The sequence below is a fragment of the Opisthocomus hoazin genome, chromosome 2, assembly GCF_030867145.1.
Source record: "Opisthocomus hoazin isolate bOpiHoa1 chromosome 2, bOpiHoa1.hap1, whole genome shotgun sequence".
Lineage (NCBI taxonomy): Eukaryota > Metazoa > Chordata > Aves > Opisthocomiformes > Opisthocomidae > Opisthocomus > Opisthocomus hoazin.
Window position 1 is genome coordinate 97,061,230 of NC_134415.1, and position 20,417 is coordinate 97,081,646.

The window sequence follows — 20,417 nt, forward strand, 5'->3', positions numbered from 1 at the left end:
AAGTGTTTTGACCCAGCAAAATCTTACTTTTAACCACAGAAATTCTTCAAAGTAAACAATAAGCTTTATATAACTTCCGATTTCAGCACTTCCTAAGTAGAATTAACTCTCTGGAGATCCATGTGGAAGATGATGGACTTCACAGTGTCTAGGCTTGCAACTGAACACTAGATGTAACTGCACGCTAGAGAGTAATATAAATCTTGTGAAATTGTTTAAAGACTTGATCCATTTGGAAAAGCTTCCATCACACATTCTTTAAAACGCAATTTGAGTTCCACCGGGAAGGTTTTGTGCTACCATTGAGCAAGGAGAGCTTCCAGTAGTTCACAGGGGCGGTTCTGAGCTTGAGGATCAATGGCTGATCTACAGTGAATTCTGCTGTTGCGTGGCAGAAAGGCTGCTTCTAAATGACGACATTCCTTCTCAAAGTCCTTTAACTGAAACACTTCCACCAAAGCCTCTATGTGATGTAATAGTGTGTTGACTTCAGACTCAGTGTCCTGTTCATTTTCATTTAGCTCAGCCTGTCATTCAATGGGTAACACTATTTTCTCTCAGGAAGTAGTAGATTTGCCAAAGTTTCATATAAGTGCATGCAAAAAACGTTCTCCTGCATTTGCCCCTTCATTTCAGTGCCCCTTCATTCACTGTCTGTGAAGTCTCTGCTTCCTCTTCACAGTCTGCTGAGGGGAGCATCTGAAAAAGTAATTGTTTCTTCCACCTTCGCCTTCTGCGGAGACTGAATTGCTCTGAAAAAATTTTCGCTCTCCTGTTTCACATGGACATTATCAATGTTTGAAGCTGACAGACTGTGATCTCTCTTCACATAAAAGTTGCAGCTTTGGTAGCCCTGGCACCACCTGCCCATCGCTCAGGGTGATTAAACGTGCTGTGGAGATCAGCTGGCTCTTGCTCTTTGGATCTGCAGAGCTGGTCGAGGCCAGGGAGAAACCACACAGGAGAGAGCAGCTCCCCTTCCCCCAGAGTTATCACAGTAACCGCTTTGGAGTTAGCAGAGAGACAGCAAACACGGCCAAAACAAAAAAGAAAATTCATTTATTGGGCTTAGAAGAGACAGCATGACAGCAAAAGGGGCTGTGGTTTTCCTCTTAAGCCTTCTGGACCGGGTGTTGTTTATCTGTGGCCACCCAGGAGCAGAGAAACAAATGCCTCTGACTGGAAGAAATCAGCTGCTTCCACAGATCCTTTACTCCCTTCTGAAGCCAACAGCTCTGAGGCTTTGCTGTGGGCCACTGCAACTCATCCGTGTTCCCAGGCCTTGGTCAGCTAAAACCGCCTTACCCAGTGCTGCGAAACGTGAGGTATTTTAGGCTAGACAAGGTACACCAGGCAGACCAGGCTCCACTCTTAGACAGTGCAGGTGGCTGTGGAAAGTATTTGCTGGAACTTCACTGACTTTGTGTGTAGAAAATCAAATGCTACATTTTGGACCTGAGCTTTATCTTTGAAAATATATGGTGTGTCCAGCACATCAATGCTGAAAGGTAAAATGAGCATCAAAAATGAATCAAAAGGCAGCCTAGGAAATATAACCCACATGCAGAGCCCTATGCCAAAGCTGGATTCTCACATTTTCAGTAGCTACACATTTGCCATCCATATTGTTTTGAGCCTCTCTCTCTCTCACTAGGACCTGTCTGAAAGGGCTTCTGTTTCCATCTGCTGCCACAAAGCAGGTGAGATTATGTGGTTTACCCACTGCCTTCTTTTCCAGAGCCATTCAGATCAAGCAGCGTGGCTGGAAGGACACAATGTGGTAAAGCCTGAAATGTGGGCAGCTGAATAGGGTTGGCTCTGCGTATTCGCAGCTCAGGAAATGGGAGTGATGAGACGCTAAATGTAGCTACAAGAACATCATGACCTTGGCACAAATTGGGAAAGAGATGCTGCTCTGGACCTTCTGGACAACACAGTGGGTGCAGAAAGCATAATGAAGAACATATTCATAGAAATAATCCCAGTAAAAAACATGCATCAACTAAATTATAGAAATGAATATTTTGGCTTTGAGCCACAGTACAGATTGAAAATAGCAAGTGTGTTGTTTTGAAAGAGTAGTTTTATATTATCATGGATAACATCCATGTTGCTGGTTGAACATAGTTCTTTGCTCCCCAGGTTTTAAATTCACAGACCGTGAAGTAGGAATCTTTGTACATGGCCACAATCAAGTCCACAACCTTGTCTCACTGTGCTGCAAATACCAGATTGTCTTTTTCCCAATACTCTTCACGTCACTGCTCTCTATCTTACTGTGCTGGATTCCACAGCTTTTTTAATCCATATTTTTTTTTCATGTTGAAGATTAAAAAAAAAAAAAATTCTTTTGCCTCCCCTTCTAACTGCTACAAATATCCACAACATTTCCTGGGAAAACTTCAGAGTTCTCCTGCATATTTCATTTTATAACCTCAGTCTTAATATTCTGCAGTACAATCAGAAATATAACTTGAAAGTAACACAAGACAGAATGGTAAAATACATCAAGAGTTTTATAGCATACAGGGAATTGCTTTTGCCCATGACTAAGAACCGAAACACAAATTACACAAGGTTTTGGAAGTTTTAACCTTGGTCAGTTATGCATATCATAATTTTTTTGGTCTACTTGTAGCACAAAAAGTAATGAGAACACTTTAGCTTGTTGGCATATGCCTGTAAACTTCTCAGTAGACCCCTGTTCTGAAAGGGAGGGAGGTGGATAGCACACAGCCGAGCTGGGAACCGCTGCTGTTTCTAAAGGCACCCCGGTCACGTGAAGTCACTGGGTACAACTTCCAGTCCTGCCTTGACTGCACGCACAATGAAATACGGGATCCAAACAACTACCAGTGTTTCTCCTGCTCTTGATAATTTATTTTGTTTCAAATTTCATTTTTGTCTTTTATTACTTTTAATCTAGCATTTCTGCATATGTCTTTAGAACACTGTCTTAATATGAACAGTACAAGTTCATAAAATATTTAAGTTCAATATCTATGCTGTGATATATTGAGAAGATTTTCTACTCTTGTCTGGATATCTATTGGAGAATGCTTTGTCCTGCTCCTGATTTTTATTAGCTTGATATGTACAATTATATTTTATAATATGTTACAATTATTTGCCCGCACTGTGTAAATTACACCGTACTCATTGTGCAGACTGAAGATAAACTGTCTCTATACTGAATACCATTTAGGGGCAAAATTTACTCCAAAATGGTCTGTGTGCTTCTGTCGGCTGTGTCAGTTGTGTAAGGCTTTCTGCATGCAGAAATGCAGATTGATGTGCATAAATTGCGTTTAAACACATCATTTAACAGGTACAAGCTAGAGAGAAACTATCACAGAGCAATTGTAATGAACATTGTGGCAGATTTAATAACTGATGCAAACAGGTCGTAAAGCAGCTGTTTGTAGCTACAAAATACACACAGCTTGTAAGCATTGTGCAATTCATCAACAGCCTTGTTGTAGCACCCCTGCTGCAATACACCAATGAGCGTGTGCAATGTGCCATTTCGGTCTACCTATTACAAATATAGCCTACAGCGATTCCTTTTCGGTCTGACAAGAAACTGGTCCCTGCTTTTGGTTTTCTTTCTCAGACGAAAGTGTACTAATGGTGATCCTGATCTAAGTAATGATGAATAGCAAAAAAAGCAAGCTTGTTAGCGTATGTGCTTACATTTGCACAAAATACCAATGTAGTTGATGGGTCCCCAATTTCTGTACTTCCTAACCACCTTGAAGTATAGCAGCCAGGAGCAAAATGCTATGGACAACAGAACTGTATTAGCGAGAGTGGTTCAGTGATAGTCTCTACAGAATTAGGGTGCCTACCAGAGATACCTCCAGGCTGTCTTTACGTTGCTAAAGGCATCCAATTCAGAGAGGGGAACACCAGGACAAAGGGCCCAAAATGGCTTGTCTCCGTGACCAGCCCCAGCAAAGGTGTGACTGTGCAAGGCAGCGCCATTGGCCTAGCTTTCCTCTGGTCTCCATGCAGTGCCTGGAGGCAATTACTACATTTTGCTCTTGTTTTGGTATAGCAAGGCTGAAATAACAGGAGGGGGTGCGCCACGGCTTGCTGGAGTAAAGCTTTTATCCTGTGATGCCACGGTGTGTATTACACGCCATGGGACGAGGCCAGGGGACACCCAGGAACATGCAAGGACACAGGCTGGGCAACTCAGTCAAGAGGACACCATTAGAGACCTCTGTAGGACAGAACAAAACAAGCCTGGTACGTTCTTCCGTATACAGCCTGTAGGGAGAGGTGCCTTGAGTGAGCGTTGCCCAGAATCATACCTGAGGGCAGCTAGTTGCTTAGTACCAAAAAAAAGAAGCAAATTTACACACATGCAGGACCTGGGTACATAGCATAGAAAATATGTGACGGGTTCAAAAGAAGGCTCCAGCGAACAAAGCATACACCACTGCTAAATCCGCGAATGAAAGGGAGAATAAGGAGGGTGCTAACACTCAATGTCATTGCATGACTCAAGGGCAAATTATTCACGGTATCAAGCATGCTCATGCATCTAAAGAAAGCCTAAAAGGACTCCAGCTCTGAGCCAGCTCCGACAGAAACCTGGCAGGCCTGTGACCGCATTGTTGGTTTGCACACCGACTGTGCGAGACACCAACAAGATTATGCCAACTGGAACAGCAAGGGTCATCCTCCATTCAAAGGACTACAAAAAGAAAAGCCAAGGGGCACATTTCCTTCTGGTCCTTTCTGATGTGTTACTGATTTGGCAGCCTCAAATTTGGCTGCTTAGAGACCTGCTGAGTTACAAGTTCTGCAGCATCCCACTCACTCTGCATGTAGAATTTTTAAACAACAACAAAATACATTTACACATGAATTGACAAAGTGCCCCTTGGCTTATAGTCCTAAACCAGAGAAAGACAAGAACAAATAATTCAAACTGCATTTGTTCTTTTACACGTGCACATCTCTGAGATGAACTCTGCAGTAGATTGATCTCAAAGTCTGAAAGTGCATGGTGACTATGGACAGAAGATAAATAGTAAAAAATATGACATTTAAATACAAATATTTCCTAGACTTTACATCTTGCAACATTGCACTGTATTTTCCATTCTGAGTATTCTGCTATACTCTCCTGAATATATAATACCGTTTATAAAAGGACATCTGAAATATTGCAGTAATGGTCTTTTAAATGTTTCCCCCAAATATCACACAATATATTCAAATAAAACGGAATACTGTTTGTATTTTGCGGTGGTAGATCCCAAGGTTTAAAATCCAAATATAAAATATCACGTACTTTTTCCCATTTCTCTTTATTAAAACAAGTCCACAAACAACACTTATATTATTACAAATAACCAAACCTTCTAGAAAGAATATTTACCTTTTCAGCTGTGATAAGTTGTCAAGACTTTTTTTTTTTTTTTTTGCAGGAGTTTGGAAAACACTGTATCTCATAACTAGAATTATAAATTCACATATTCAGCTGGCAAACCAATTTCATTCCCAATAAATATTTTCAGATAAAACAAAACACACTGTGCAATTAGTCCATTAGTATACATAGCATTTTTTTTTCTTACATAGTTAGAGACAAAGGAACAAAAAGCACCAATCCTAACAAGAGGAGACGTCACTGAAATGCTGTTAATGGTTACATTAATGCTTTCTTTGATGGCATTTTCGCCAGTGCAAAGCAGAATCTCAGCTTTTGACTCTGTTATTCATTGAAAAACAAACTTGCAAACTCAGACTCTTAACAGTCTGCACTTGGATTTCAAGGGAAAGTAACTTTACTGATCCAACAGCTCCTGTTGACTTCTGTGATGCTGAAATAGTACATTGAGGACGAATGACAAGAACTGCTTAAGGTCTGTGCTCAAAACAAAAGAAAACAAGAACTTGAAAATCAGGCCCTGACAATGGCATCAAAACTTTGAGCAACTGCTTTTACAAATCTCATCTCCTTAAGAAAAGATGGTCTTAGGCATGTTTACTGAAAAAAAAAAAAAAGGTGTAATACCAAGCATGTGGTTTAGTATGTTTATCCTGACACATATGATTTCCCCATGTCAGGGAACAAAACCTGTGTCTAACCAGGTTTTCATTTTTTTAAGGAAAAGCAAGGGTATCTGGTCAGGAGAAGTTCAGCTATGGCTTCTGAAATTACTGGTATTTTTGGTCCAAAGATTTTTACATTAATAATTTAGTCCACATACTTGCAATGAAGTGAAATGAGCCACTGTCTGTCAGCCAAAATAAGGCAATCAGTGATGATACATGGTAATGAGTTTTTACTGCTGGGATCGCACTGAACACTCTTTATAAACATACAGAAATAACAGCATCTTAATTACCTTGTTTACATATATGCAAAGAGCTATATAAAGCAGAATATGCCAATGAAACTGCTAATAGGTATACATGCCCAGTTCTTCAACTCTTGAAGCTTATTCAATTACTAACACAATAAAGTCATGTTTCCAACAAATTATTTACTATATAAACAGTTTATAAAATTTCAAGCACTCATTTTCTCATATACACTTGGCTTTGTTAGACTGGAGGAGAAAGCGAGATGGAACGAAATAAGCAGCTCAGAAGAGCTGTTTGCACTTCAACAGTAACATTTTTACAGCAATAGACAGGGTTATACTACAACATTGTTTATTACCAGCCAGCCCTTAGAACAGCATATGGTATGGAGATAACATTTGTCCACTGGAAGGGTGCTGGGACGCAGCTGCCAGCTAATACAGGAGGGGAAAATAAAATTGTAATGCAGAAGAAAGTAGAAGATATTCTTCAGCTAAAACTAAACCAACATTTTCTTTCTTTAAGAATTTAAACATGTTTAAGTAACTGCACGATGTCTTTTTTGGTTATAAATTTTAGTAAATTTGAGACAGTTTTTAAAATAAGAGTCTTCACAATTACAAATACTTCAGTATTCACTATTAAAGACATAAAAGGACAGTATGATTACTAAAAGAAAATGTTTTACAAGACAATTTATAAGACATCACTAATAAAAAAACCTTACTGTTCCTATGCATCTTCAGAAAATTTCCTGAGAACTATGTGAGGTACATAATGGCAACCCAAAGTCTAATTATTGTAATAATTTCCATAAAAACTATAAATTAAAACACTATCAAAACCACTGGTGCCAAAGCATCTTCTAGGAAACAGATGTTACATGCCCCTCTGTACAGTCAAAAAGTTTCCAAATAACAACTCAGCCCTGATTTAATGGCACACCACGCTAATCAGGAGACATTACAGCTTCAGGAACAGTCCTCTCCTTTCTCTCACAACAATTAGCATCCCGTTCATTGATCTGAATATTTTGTACCTTTTCTGTAGCTTGATTTCTTCAGACTGCAACTTTCAAGCCCCTTGAGTTTTATTTTACCACTACCAGCACCTCCCAGGTGGGTACTACATTTCCCTTTAAAAGCGTTACTAACCTGCCTTTAGAGGTCATCTCTAGTGTATCGGATGCAGGGAGCACCACACTGGCGCAGGCTTTTCCTTAGTGACCGCGGCACTGCAAAGTTATAAACCCAGACCAACACACTGCTAAATCAGGCTAATCCATAGGCTCATCTCAGTAACACAGAGAAAATACAGGCTTACCTCTGGTTTAAGCAAAATTAAACGTGGGCTACGGTCTAATCCTTAGCAAGCAGCCGGCCCCTAAAGCAACTTCACCTTTGTTTAAATATCTCGTGCTGTTTCTGGGTAGAGTAAATCTCTAGGGTCCTGGCGTTGCCTCTCCCTCGTTCTCCTGTAACCACTTGGCATCGCAGCACTGCGAGGAATGATCAAGTTGCTTCACTCACAAGTTCCTTTTACAACTGTGATTACATTACAGGGCCTTGCAGTGAAAAAGTACTGAACTACCTGCCAGCTAGCACTTCATAATATATTGCCGAAAAGTTAAAAAATTCAGTCAGCAGCGTATTTTCTAGTGATGTGCAAGTAGAGAAGAGCACAAAATATTCTTGGCAACCTTGTCCGATGCATTTTTTCAACACTGCTGTTCAGAACTGGATGAGGAGAGTCAGATAAACCCAGAAACACATGTCTCTGTCCTGGTGATTTTGACTCATTCTGCATGAATTTTGGTACAAAAGCACCCAAAAGACTGCAAAGCTGAGAAAGCATCACGTTAGCATTAAATACTAAATTACAGCTACAGAGAAGTCTTACTGATGTTACTGTCTTAGAGGGACTCAAGCACACACCGGAGTTTCACTGCCTCTTAAGTGCCCACGTGCATTTTGAGAACAGAACCTCATTACTGAATGACTCCTTTCATCTTTAAACTTCATTTTGAGGAACAGACTTTGCCATATGGTTGTTTGCATGTCAAATTGTTAATTTTTTTTCTAATACTCTATTCCGAAAACGTAATATGCTTTCCTGTAATTTAGCACACTTTCTAACAACTTATCATTCAAGCATTGTAGGGACTAACGTGCTTCGTCTCACTCCCTTTTACAAGAAAGAAGGTATCCAATCTAATGTACACAGTGAATTAGGATACCAGGTTGAGCAAAGACAGAAAGGAGAAAGGAAATGATTCTGCTTTTGTCAAGCAAAAAGAAGAAAACTATTTCAAAAAGAATTATAATGGGAAAAAAATGAAAAAATGCATGTAGTAAATGTCTCTCTAGCGGATCATCAAGTTATGGTGAATTTCTGATTATTTAAAATATCGTAAAATGATTAATGAGAAAAATGCCACAAATGATATTGTGTATTTCAGCTACTAAGCATATCGCAGGACTTAATGATTGGAAATACTGCATAGGTGACTAACAGATTCAAACCACTATGCAGTAGGGATGCAGTATATCTCATGTCACCCCTATGCAGAAACGTCCACCTATTTTCATTGCATAGGCACAGATTTCCTACGTAGTGCAGTTCCTGAAGTAATTTGCATCTTCTTGATCTGCGGTACACATTTAGAAATGATGTTCAGAACAGCACAGAGAGGGTGGCTTACTACCTTTTTGAAAATGACACAGTCATCTGGTACGTAAGTCTCTCGTGAGCTGTGCTAAAAAAAATTAAAAAGCAAAAATACAACAAAATGGAAAGAGTTATCTTCCAAAGATCAGTGCAATGCCGTGGTAGGAATGAAACGCTCATGTCGCTAGCTGCTGAAGTGTGCATATCACCTTCCTGAGAGATGTCTTCAGCATCTGCATGGGAAAGGCCCCAAGATCAGGCTGCCGCCCACAGCGTCCCTTGTTGAGCAGTTCTTCACAAAGCACTTCACTTACATCAAGTGTGCAGAAGTTCTGTCCCACTCAGGCCTTTGCCTGAGTCCAGCAAGCCCAGGGCAAACCCAGCAGAGGTTTAAACAAAAAAACCCATGGAGGTAAAGCTGTCACGCCGTAGGCTCCCAGAAAGCCCCCACTTCGGTCACAGCCCTTCCTCCTTCTCCTAGTCCCAGACAAAATCATTCCTTATATTTTTTTATTTGCATGAACAAAACCCCTTTCTAGGGCTTTAACTGTTTGACCTGCTCCTCTGCATCTGTAACAGAAACGTTGACCAAAAACTTGGCTTGTTCCTCCACCACTGCAGGAAGATGGAAGCTCCTCCTGTAACTCACACTTTTCACAGAGTAAATTTTTCGGGGCAGCCTCCAGAGTACCACACCCAAAAGCAAACTTTCAATTCAACTTTCCACATTCCTAAACACAAGTTTGCAGGTTATTTTTGCAACCGTGTTTGCACTGCTGTACATTGTATCACCATCAGTGATCCCACTGAAGTTTCAGCTACAGTAAAATACAGCCATGCTCGTCTTCAGCCAAAGTACCTATGCTAAGGTTTACTTTACTTTTGAATTTCTTTTTAAATATGACTATATAAAGTCCCAAACCAGCTATGTTGCGAAGACATAGAGACCTACCTCTCATGTTTGAGGTCAGCCCAGGTAACAGTTGCCAGAAGGGAGGCTAAAAACCTCAGGAGAGGCTCCTTCTTCTGGTCAGCTAGAGTTCAAATCCACTTAACAACGGTCCTGGTGCAAAATTTATCTTTTCATTCAGCTTTTTACTCATAGTAGTAGTTAAGACAGGTAAGTAGTGAGGCAGTTGCTGAATGTCTCTGTTTTAAAATAGCTGTTTGTGTGTGGCATTGGGTTTGAACTGGTTTACATTAGTTACCGCAGTCAGTAGTAATACCTGTGGACTTGGGCAGTGGATCTGTGCAAGAGAAACACCGCATAATACCAAGATATAATTGTTCCCTGTGTGTTCATACTATTGAAAGCAGACAACTGTACACAAAGAGTCAGTTTAGAGACAGATCGTTCAGCCAAACTTCTCAAATGAACAACTCTGCCATGAAATCATAAGGTTTGCATCCAATATTGCTGGTTTATGTCCGTTATCAAATATGCACTGACGAAAACTCTACTGATAAGAGGTAAAGGTTCAGTTACGCCTCCTGCAGACATCAGCACAAAAAATTGCCACAGCACTGTGCCTTTAATTACGGGGTAAGGCAGGGAGAGATGTGAGAGAGCAGGATTTTCGGTAACACCATGCCTCTTGCCATTAAAAATGAATCCAAGTTGTTTTCACAGGTCTGTACGGCTGCCCATTTCTCATTCTCCTCTGCTCTGCTTTCTGGGTTGCAAACCTTGCTTAGAAAAGCTTTGCCTTTCTCAGAGGCAAAGGAGACGAGACAGCAGTCAACAGACACCAGGCAGAAAGGGTACCAATGCAGGAAGAGTTGTTCTGTGCTTTCTCTGGTAAATTATGCTAACTCTTCATTACAAAGCAAGATTTCTTTATTGTGACTGTTGGTGTGAGTGATTGTAGATTTCTCACATAATTAATCTGTTACAAACATGATAAAAAGCTACAAAAAAATATAAGCACAAGGGAGAATTAGCCATATAATATAAATGAGTATTTGAAAGCATCTGAATTACAGTCAATATATTTAAGAAAAGAGCAAGTGTTTACCAAATTTTAAAGCCCTTTCAAATACAAGGCAGGATGAGTTGGAAAAAGAAAATGAAATGGTGCACATACAGCCTATTTCTGTAGAAAAAAACACTCCCTTCTAACCTCTAGTTATTTCCGAAGCGAAACTTCCAAAACGCTAAGCCCACTAAAACACAAGATTAACTGAACTACAACTTTTTAATGCAACAGCGGGCACATTAGTAAGGTCAATGATCGAATGCACTTTTCTTGAAATAATACAATATCCGCACATGTTTCTCCATGTATGCTAATAACAGAGAATACGGTACAATATGCAGCTAATTCCAACACTTCCAAACTATTTAAGAGGCCGTTTTTCTATTTTACCCAAAAGCAGAGGCTAAAACCGAGCATCAAATTTTCCTGCTGTTTTGATATAGAAGGCACTGACAAACCTATCACAGATGAAGAGATTACAATCATTTTAAAATACAGTGAAAACCAAAAATCACATACGAACATCGGCACCGAAGAAAATGAGAAGGGGTAGCAGAAAATCAAACAGCTCAGTATGAAGGGAAGCTTTCAAATACACTTCATAAAAACAAACAAATCTGCAATAATCAGTCAGCCAGCCTGAACCACAGATTTCAAAGTCTGAATTTACTTGCAGATAACACATAGAAAGATGATTCCCCAGAGTACACAGCACAAAATAAAAATATAACAAACCTTATTTTCATGTTCCTAGGCTCACTATTGGTTAAACAGAAACTTGCCTTTTACAGTAATTTTTGTCTCTATCTTAGCATAGAATAACTCAAGCCAAACAGGGATTTCAATATATATTAGCTCATGGTGAAGATCATAAAATACAAAAGTAAAACAAACTTGCGTTTCATAGCAGGATTACAGCATGGTGCTTGAATCTTGCAGAGCTAATGGTTTGAAGGTCAGGCTCTTTGGAACAGATGCACTAATCTCTTATTATCTGTATATTACACAAATTATTTCAGATAGTATTTTTTCTTGGAACTGACAGATAAAGCTCTGTGCTGCTCAGGATTACTATGATCATTAACGAGAGTGCTGCTTTTAGGGTGTGTTCACGCTGTGAGAGGTTAGATGTTATTGAGTACAGGTTGGTACAGGTTGCTACAATTACATAGTAGTCAAAAATAAGACAGGTAAATTCTAGACAAGGAAGACATCGTCAAAATAAGGATTAAATACAATATTGGCACAGAAAAAAAGATTACTGTACACAATATGAATCAAAATCACGTAAGGTAAAACTTAAGATCAAAACACCATCTTGCGCTGTCATTATGAAACACTCTTTAAGAAAATGTGCTATTTTGTTATAATAGCCTCTCTAGCACATCAGATTTTAACACTCCATGAGTACCACACAATCTAACATCGGAGATAAAAGAAGAAACAATAAAACATGCATAAAACTCATGGCTTTTTAATATAGAAATGATATTACTACCCTCCTGAATAAGTAAAGATTGGATGGGCATAATAAAACTAGCTAATTGGCAGGTAACTTACAAAAAATCATAATGAAAGATGGCATCAAGAGCATGCAAATGTCACAAAAGAAAAAGTTTGGGAAGATCCTTGATATGTTAAATGATATAACTACAGCCAGAATAAGAAACCATATAGAAGTGACATTCAGTAAGTTTAAGTAACGTACACAGTTAGCATAGTAACTGTTTCAGAGCCTTTAAATAATAATGATTATGTTATTAAATACACCATGTTCAGAGTATGGTAAATATCAAAACTAGCATGTCAGGTATTAGAGGATGTTTTCGAAGAGGAGACTGGAATGACAGGATTTACCCTATCCATTAGTGATGCAGCACTGAGGATATGTAATGAAGACAACCTCCAGTTCTTTTGAAGTGAGTTTTGATGTGCATTTCAGTGGCAACAAGAGCCAATGCGACTGAAAGATGACTCAACTCTAAAAATTATTTTACTTTATAATTCTTTCATACAATGTGCCTGATTGCATACAGTTTCCAAAAGATATGTATTCACAATATATCCTTTTTACTCCACTTTAAATATGCACATTTAATTTTTAACAAAAAGAACATATTCTAGAGGAAAATTGAAGGCATTTTTCTCCAGTCAAAAACTTCCAATATGTAGGCAGAAAAGTTCTCAGAATAATTTATGTTTTGCTCCACGGAAATTTCTAAGCAAAGCAATCTTTCTAACCCTTGCTTGGACACCATTGTCCAGTGGTGGTCTTTCTCTGAAGACTTGTGTTATGTGTATGCCAAGTGGGGAAAGAGGAAGATGCGCAGTGAAGAACAAAGGGTTTTCACAGGCTTTAACTTTTCTATATATCTTTCTGTCATCTTCAAAGGAACTTTGGGCTAGACAGGTTCATTGACTACATCAAACTAAAAATAAAATCATGGGTAATGTAACCCAAATCCAAAGTGCATGGTCCTATTGAATATTTACTTTTCCTCTATATCTGGAAGAAGTGATTTTTTTATGTCTTACTCATTCACATTTCTGTCTTACATACTTCTACACAAAAGTATGCAGGATTTTCACCAAGGTCCAAGTTCATCATATGCAGATCTCCATGGGACTATTCCCTGTGAAACACACACAGGACTCAACCTCACCCTCATCTGGATACTTAATGCATCACATTTAAATAAAACTTTCAATATGTTTGTAACGTGACAATATGCTATTTCAACAATGAGGAAAACAACGCACTCTAGAAACCATAGACAGCTTCCCCATAAAATCCTGTTCTAGCACAATGGTGCCTGGAAATTTGAAATAATTACAATCACCTAGCTACTAGGATATGATTTTTATAACATAATGTTATGTTTTTAATATAACTCACAATCCATGAGTTTATAATATATTCTGTTCTGTTCATTCCAATGACACAATAGTAAATAAAGCACCAACCCAGAATCAGGGTGAAATTCTGATCTGCTTTTCTTCAGAATTACAAAGGGAAAGGAGAACATCTGGTGTACACTTAAGTGATCTCTTATCATGCCACCTTTCTATTCAGCAAGGCAGGTAACCACAGTATTTTCAGGTATTCTGTAAAGATAACTTAGGACAATGATAAGTTATTATATTGATAGAAGAACTAGCAAACTGAATAAAAAGACCTTGTTACAGAGAGTTCAGCACTGTGCCATCAAGTAAGATAATAAATGTCACCATTTGTCACCAAATGTTCCAAAGTATAAAACATGAGCTGAAAGAATGGTCAGCAGGATGTGAGTATAAACATAAACATTTTCAAGGCTCTCCAGTGATGGATGAATCTATTTGTAATTATTTTAATTAAGTTAATGAGCTGTTCTCGTATCTTACGCATTTCTTCACAGTTCAGCTGAGTTCATCAGATAAAAAGATTTTAGGGATCTTCTTACAAGTGAATTCCTGACTCAGCTTGTGGTCAACATAGCTTGTATAATAATATCACTAAACTATGTCAAGTAGTCAGGTTCCATTACTTGCTAATTCAGCTCATTATATATTGCAGAGAATAATCTATTGTATTAGCCTTTAAAGCAAGTCCTTCCTGGTAGAGTATTTAACTGAAATCCCCCAAATAGAAACATTCTCACTAGGGGAACACAAGAAATAAAGATTCTAAATGAAGCCAAGGATGATTGTATGCACCACCCACATTATACCCCAGCAGCACAGAAGTGAGTCCTACTATAGCTTGTTGGGGGTGTCAAACATTATATTGCTTTCAGCCACAGATTCCCTTTCCAAGAAAGCCAATACTGTCCAGGTTTGTATTGTATAACGTTCTTAAACACATTTAATATGTGATACTTAGACATGCTTTAATGTATGGACATTTAAGGTCCCATGGAATCTTTGCTTAAAACAATGCCCCTACCTAAAGTTTACACACATGTGCTCACAGATACACGCATGCTCTGTGGGCATTGTGGGCTGTTTGTTTTCCAGCATCATTTCAATGAGATGACTATATCTCTTGTAATGGGCTCCTAGGTACTTTAAACAGGTGCAAATAATTTTAAATCTGGTCATTCCAGTCGTAAGTTTTTAGGAAGTCTTGGCTCTTCTGCAGACTGTGGGATTTTCAGTAGATCACTTCCAGTCGTGGAGTTTGCTCCTCAGTAAAATGGGACAATGACACTTACCGTTCCTTCGTAAAATGCTTTAAGGTCTATGACTGCCAACAAAAAGAACAAAGCACCACTGCTACTATTAAAGAGGTCTGAGATGAACTATAAAAGTCAGAACCTAAATTAAGAGCACATAAAATAAATTGCACTACAAAGGAAAGTTCAACAGTACCTGCTTACATAGTATCCATAGCAATTATTTCTCCAGTTGGGATTGCAAAAAATATTGCTATGCTGCTACTGCAAGTCTGAACAGGATAGAAAACTTTGGACAGCAAACATTAAAAAACAACCTGCATCTATTCTACACATAGGTCTTATCGGGTTATCAAATTATTAAGTCTTGAAATCAATGGGGTTTTTCAGCACCAAGCTCTCAAGAGCAACTGATTTCTTAAAAATAAGCATATCCCACCAACAAAGAGAACTTTTTATGCATAAAGAGAAACTACTTGCGCATGCAACATGCTGACTAGCGTGCCTGGGGAAAAAAAGAAGGTCTTTAAGTGAAAAAGTCATGCTGCAATGCAAAGCATCAAGGTTCACTTCCCAGTTTTGCAACGTCTTTTCATTCTCAGTTCTTTTACAAAAGCCTGATGATCCTACATGCCTATGGCACACGGCTTCTGTCGTAAGTACTGCCAATATTGTAGTGATGGGTACCACGTGAACATAGACATAGGGCAAAAGATGAGAAGAATGCAGGGAAATGTCATATCTGTCACCCTAAAATGACATCATTCAGTCAGTCCTCCTTTTGGGACCACTCATCGATCCACTGATGATTTGATTTGCCTCATTGTTTTCTTCCTCACTTTTAACTCAACTGAAAATCATGTTGTCCAAATATGTTTTCTTGTCCAGCAACAGCCTATTTGGGATTATATCTGAAAAGCGGTATCAATACAGTAGTAAAAAAGCACAGTATGAGTAGAAACATTAACATGTAAAAGTTACCACTGCCTCTCCAGTAAAACTAAGGCAGCATATTCACTGCTCATTACACCAGCACCAAACGCACGGCAGCACCAGATGCGTAACAGCACAGCGCGGCTTGCTGTGCTCTCCAATTGCCCTTTGAAGACTAAAAGTGTTATCGTATTCCCAGCTCTTAGAAACTGGCAGTGTCACATAATAGAAAAAAGCAATATTTTTGTTAATGGTGCACTAAAGAAAAATAATATTATCAGTGAAAGTACTGACATTTTCATCATAAAAAAGGTATTGCAGGACAATGCTGTTGTTACATGCTCTGCTTGATTAATGACAATGTATGAAAAGCTTGGATCACAACCGTTGTGCTGAGTGCAACTAATCAGAGTTACAATAAAATTACAATTCACTGTATCGTTGCCATCTACATGGTTATTCAAGATTTGGTTTGACTGGAAAGATTTATATCAATTACATAGTGTTAGTTTTGATGATGACATTTGCTTATCAGAAAAAGTAAGATATTTAAGATCATCAGACATAAAAATGCCTTCCCTTATTTCTTCTGATTTGATCACATTTAAAACAATTAACCAATGGCTGCCTTAAAGGCTTTTCATGGCAGTACTTTTCTTCTGAGGCTGACAATCTCACTGTCCATTATACAAACATATTAATGGCTCCCTTTATGGAAACAATTAATACAAAACTCTAAAAAAGACACACACATACATGTACCTCTTGATTAGCATTCACACAGAGACTTAGAAAACCCTGACTTTACGTCTGCAACCAAATCCCGCTGCTCTTTTGGATGCTGGGCAATCAGCAGAGCAAATGAGAGAAACCACTTACAAGGTAGAGAATTACTCCATCTCAGCAAGATCATTACCTGATCTACAAAAATATCATCAGAAAACTTAAGACAGTCGTACCAGTGAAAAATACACACCCTATTTAAAAAGAGGTAATTTCATTGTAAGTGTGCCAAAGGCACTCTTGAATTTGTAATTTGAACTTTGCAACCACACAGCAAGATGAGGACCAAGCCTGGTGCCGTGACACTGTTTGCTTACTGTATACCAAGCTGCAAGAACAAGAAAGCGTCTATTTTGTGTAGCTCAGCAGCTGGGTCATTTCCTAAGGCCTCCTCTATGCAGGCAACTCTGGCGTGTGCCTCTCCTCTGCGTAAGGGGGGCAACAGGAAACCTTGCACGATCCAGCTACAGGAGATGAAGGATCAGGGCGGCTGAAGCCCTTGCTACTGCCAGCCTTTGAGGGGGAACCAAGGAAGGGCCTGGGAGCAGAAAGAAAGGGGGCTGTGCACAGGCTAAGTAGGACCCAGTTTGCTGAGCTTTATGTGGCTGTAGATGCTGTACCAGAGCTAGTCGTGCCAGGCTCCTTTCAGAGCCTATGGAGAGAAACAGATATTTAGGGTGCAGCTCATTTTTGCTGTTTCAGGTGTCTACTTGAGGATGGATAAACCATGCGCAGAAGTGCACATTTCTCTCTGCTGGCTAGAAAGTCTGAAGTGATGAACTGACAGCTACTTCGTGGACACCTACGCTTGCTCAGACTAATCCCACACTTTATGGCTCCCACTCTGTTTCCTTGAAGAACAGTGCCTCTCCAGTTGTCATGAGGAGGGCTCCTGCTCTTTATCCCACAATCCATCTCCAGCTCCTGAAGTACAGCTTGTACCATCCAAGTGTATAGAAGAAGTATGATGTGAGAAACACGGACACATGGGATTCCTTGAAGAGATAAGCCACAGTGGGAATTACTGGCTGTAAGATTTGTACTCAAGCCTTTCTAGATGCAGCCTCAGATTTTACCACCAGAGAACAATAAAACTCAAAAATACAATCCCTATCTTAGCTCAATACTAGTTTAATAATTGATTTGAAATGTAGTACAGTGGTGAAATGCATCGTTTTAGAAACAACCGTTTTCTAAGAAAAGACAAATATGACAGAACTTTGGAAACAGGTTTTAGCGCTCCTGAATGAAGTCCTGTTATTGCCAGCACCACCAATAATGTGGCTTAATGAAGGTGAGCAATAGTGAGATTTTTGAATTGAAAATTCTTAGATCTGAGTGTAGATTGTGCTTCCGAGATCAAAGCTTTTGTCAGCCTTGAGCAGTTCATCTGTATTTGGTAAAATTTCCTAAATGACCTTTCACAATGTGAGGCAGAGAAAACCTGTGGCAGCTGTATTATTAGCAGCTCCATCCTGTGCACTATTTACTGCATTCAACATCATGTCCTTACAAAAATGTCATCAGCTGACACTCGGGAGAGCAGCTGGTTGGACCCAGAGAAAAGGAATGGAGGTAAGTCCACTTCAGATGAGAGTGCATGACTCGCTGGTACTACCTAAGGGATATTTAATACACACTTCTTAACACACACTTATTCTAACCATTTTTTTGTTTTGAACCAGAGCAAATAAAGCAACAAAAGCAGCTGCCACATGCAAGAGAATGGTGCCATGTAAATAAAACAATCCATGAGATCAAATATTCAGTCACCAGCATTTGTACAGGGAGATTTGTTCCTGGGTCACAATGACTAGGACTGGAGAGGGGCTTTTTGCCCTCTTCAGAGTATCCTCATGCCCAAGTCAGTAAACTTTTAGTGCTGTTGCAGTAGCCTCTTACAATCTGGAGGTGGTCACTAGGAAAAGACGCTCTTTTGAATATTTGGCGAACATGGTCAGGTGTTTAAAAACACATGCTCCAAAATAAATGAGAGACAATTTAACGGACCTGGAATTTGGGCCCACGGGCAAACTTTGGACCAGAAACTACTGTGAGGCACATTGGGAGAGCCTGAACCTTGGCTAAAAGGGGAACCTTGGGATCCCATTCTGTTTCTTGCCATTGTTCCCAAGTTGGCCACAAACACGTCTGGCCCCTTGAAGCAGAGTAAAGGACTACACCCAGGCATGAAGCATAAAAATGCTGCCTGAACAAAAATAAAGAAAACTGTGTTTACAGCTATGTAGGTGCTGTTAAAGTAAAACTGTGGACTGCTACTCAAACCCACCACAGTTTCTATGTCACCTTCTCAGTCACTTTTTCTCCTGGATTCCCCAGTCAATGACAATGGTTCATCTGCTAAGAGCTAAGTCCTGACCTGGCTCTACAACCCCTGCATGAATACATCAGAGTTGCCTGTTCCAACGCATCCTAAGGATGATAGCTTTCCTCTTGCTGTGATACGAGTGTGTTACCAGAGCTCTAAAGTTTTTCACATCAGAGGAGAAATGCGTGCAATACAAATGCAACTCAGTTCCGTCACACCCAGCTCTTGGAGTGGTTGTGCCTCACAAGGGCCATTACTGAGACTCCAGAGGAAGAGTTTTGTTCCTAGATTAATGGGATCCTGTGTGTGACCTTTCTTAAGTGACCACTAAACATCTGTGGATACCTCTACATAGGCAGAAGAACCTGGTTCGTAACATGGTATGCCTCTAAGGTAAAGACAACTGACTCTCTCAAAATGTTTTCCTGGCAAATTATTCCTTTCCTATCAATAAATACTAAACTTCAAGTTCTTTTAGCATACAAAAACCAAGCCAGCCCTACTGCGCATACACGCTGGAGTTTGTTTTCAAAGCCCTTTGAACATCTTCCCCCACTAACATTTTAGTCACTTTGGAGTCTGAAGAAAGGCTGAAGCAAGCAGATGAGTCTCGTCAAAGAAAATCCCCCTCACACTGCCCTGACCATGAACTCCAGAAAAGAGCTGCTCAGGCAGGAGAAAAGATGGTTAATAGGATAATTTTCAAAGGGAGGGTCATGAGTAAAACTGATTTACTTTTATACATAAATCCTAGGTTACATCTATACCTAATTCAGTGTTTCAGTCTGGCCACACTCTGAGAGAGAACATTTTACACTATCAAATCTAGTCAAACAGCAGAGCTATAACTAAAGCCATCAACAAGCATGTGAAAGCAAAACTAATGAAACCAGCAGCTCTGAGATTTCTCCCTGGAAGAGTTTTTTCAGATATTTTAACCTCCTTTATAAACAGGAAACCCATTTGCATGGACCGATCTCTCTTCTGAGACCAGAGAAATCATTACAAATAAGTGGATTCCCAAGACATTGATTTTTATCCTGAATACACAAAAGCTGCCATTAAAAAAATCAATTTTCAATACTGTTTCACACTAATATGTTACAAGCTCTATTTAATATCGAAGTAAGTTACTCAGTTAACCCAAACTTCAAAACCAGAAGCCGGGGTCTGTTTTGGGCAGCCACCCTGTCTCATCTAGCCACAAAACTTCTATGCTTCACAAATCACAGAAGCAAAGTAAAGCAGAAA

The 20,417-nt window shown here is 39.4% G+C and overlaps 1 protein-coding gene across 40 annotated transcripts in view; it reads right to left on the bottom strand.

Annotated features, from left to right (window-relative positions):
- The window catches only part of RIMS1 (regulating synaptic membrane exocytosis 1), a 355,813-nt gene that overhangs the window by 13,671 nt on the left and 321,725 nt on the right, over positions 1-20,417 (bottom strand). The window lies entirely within an intron of this gene.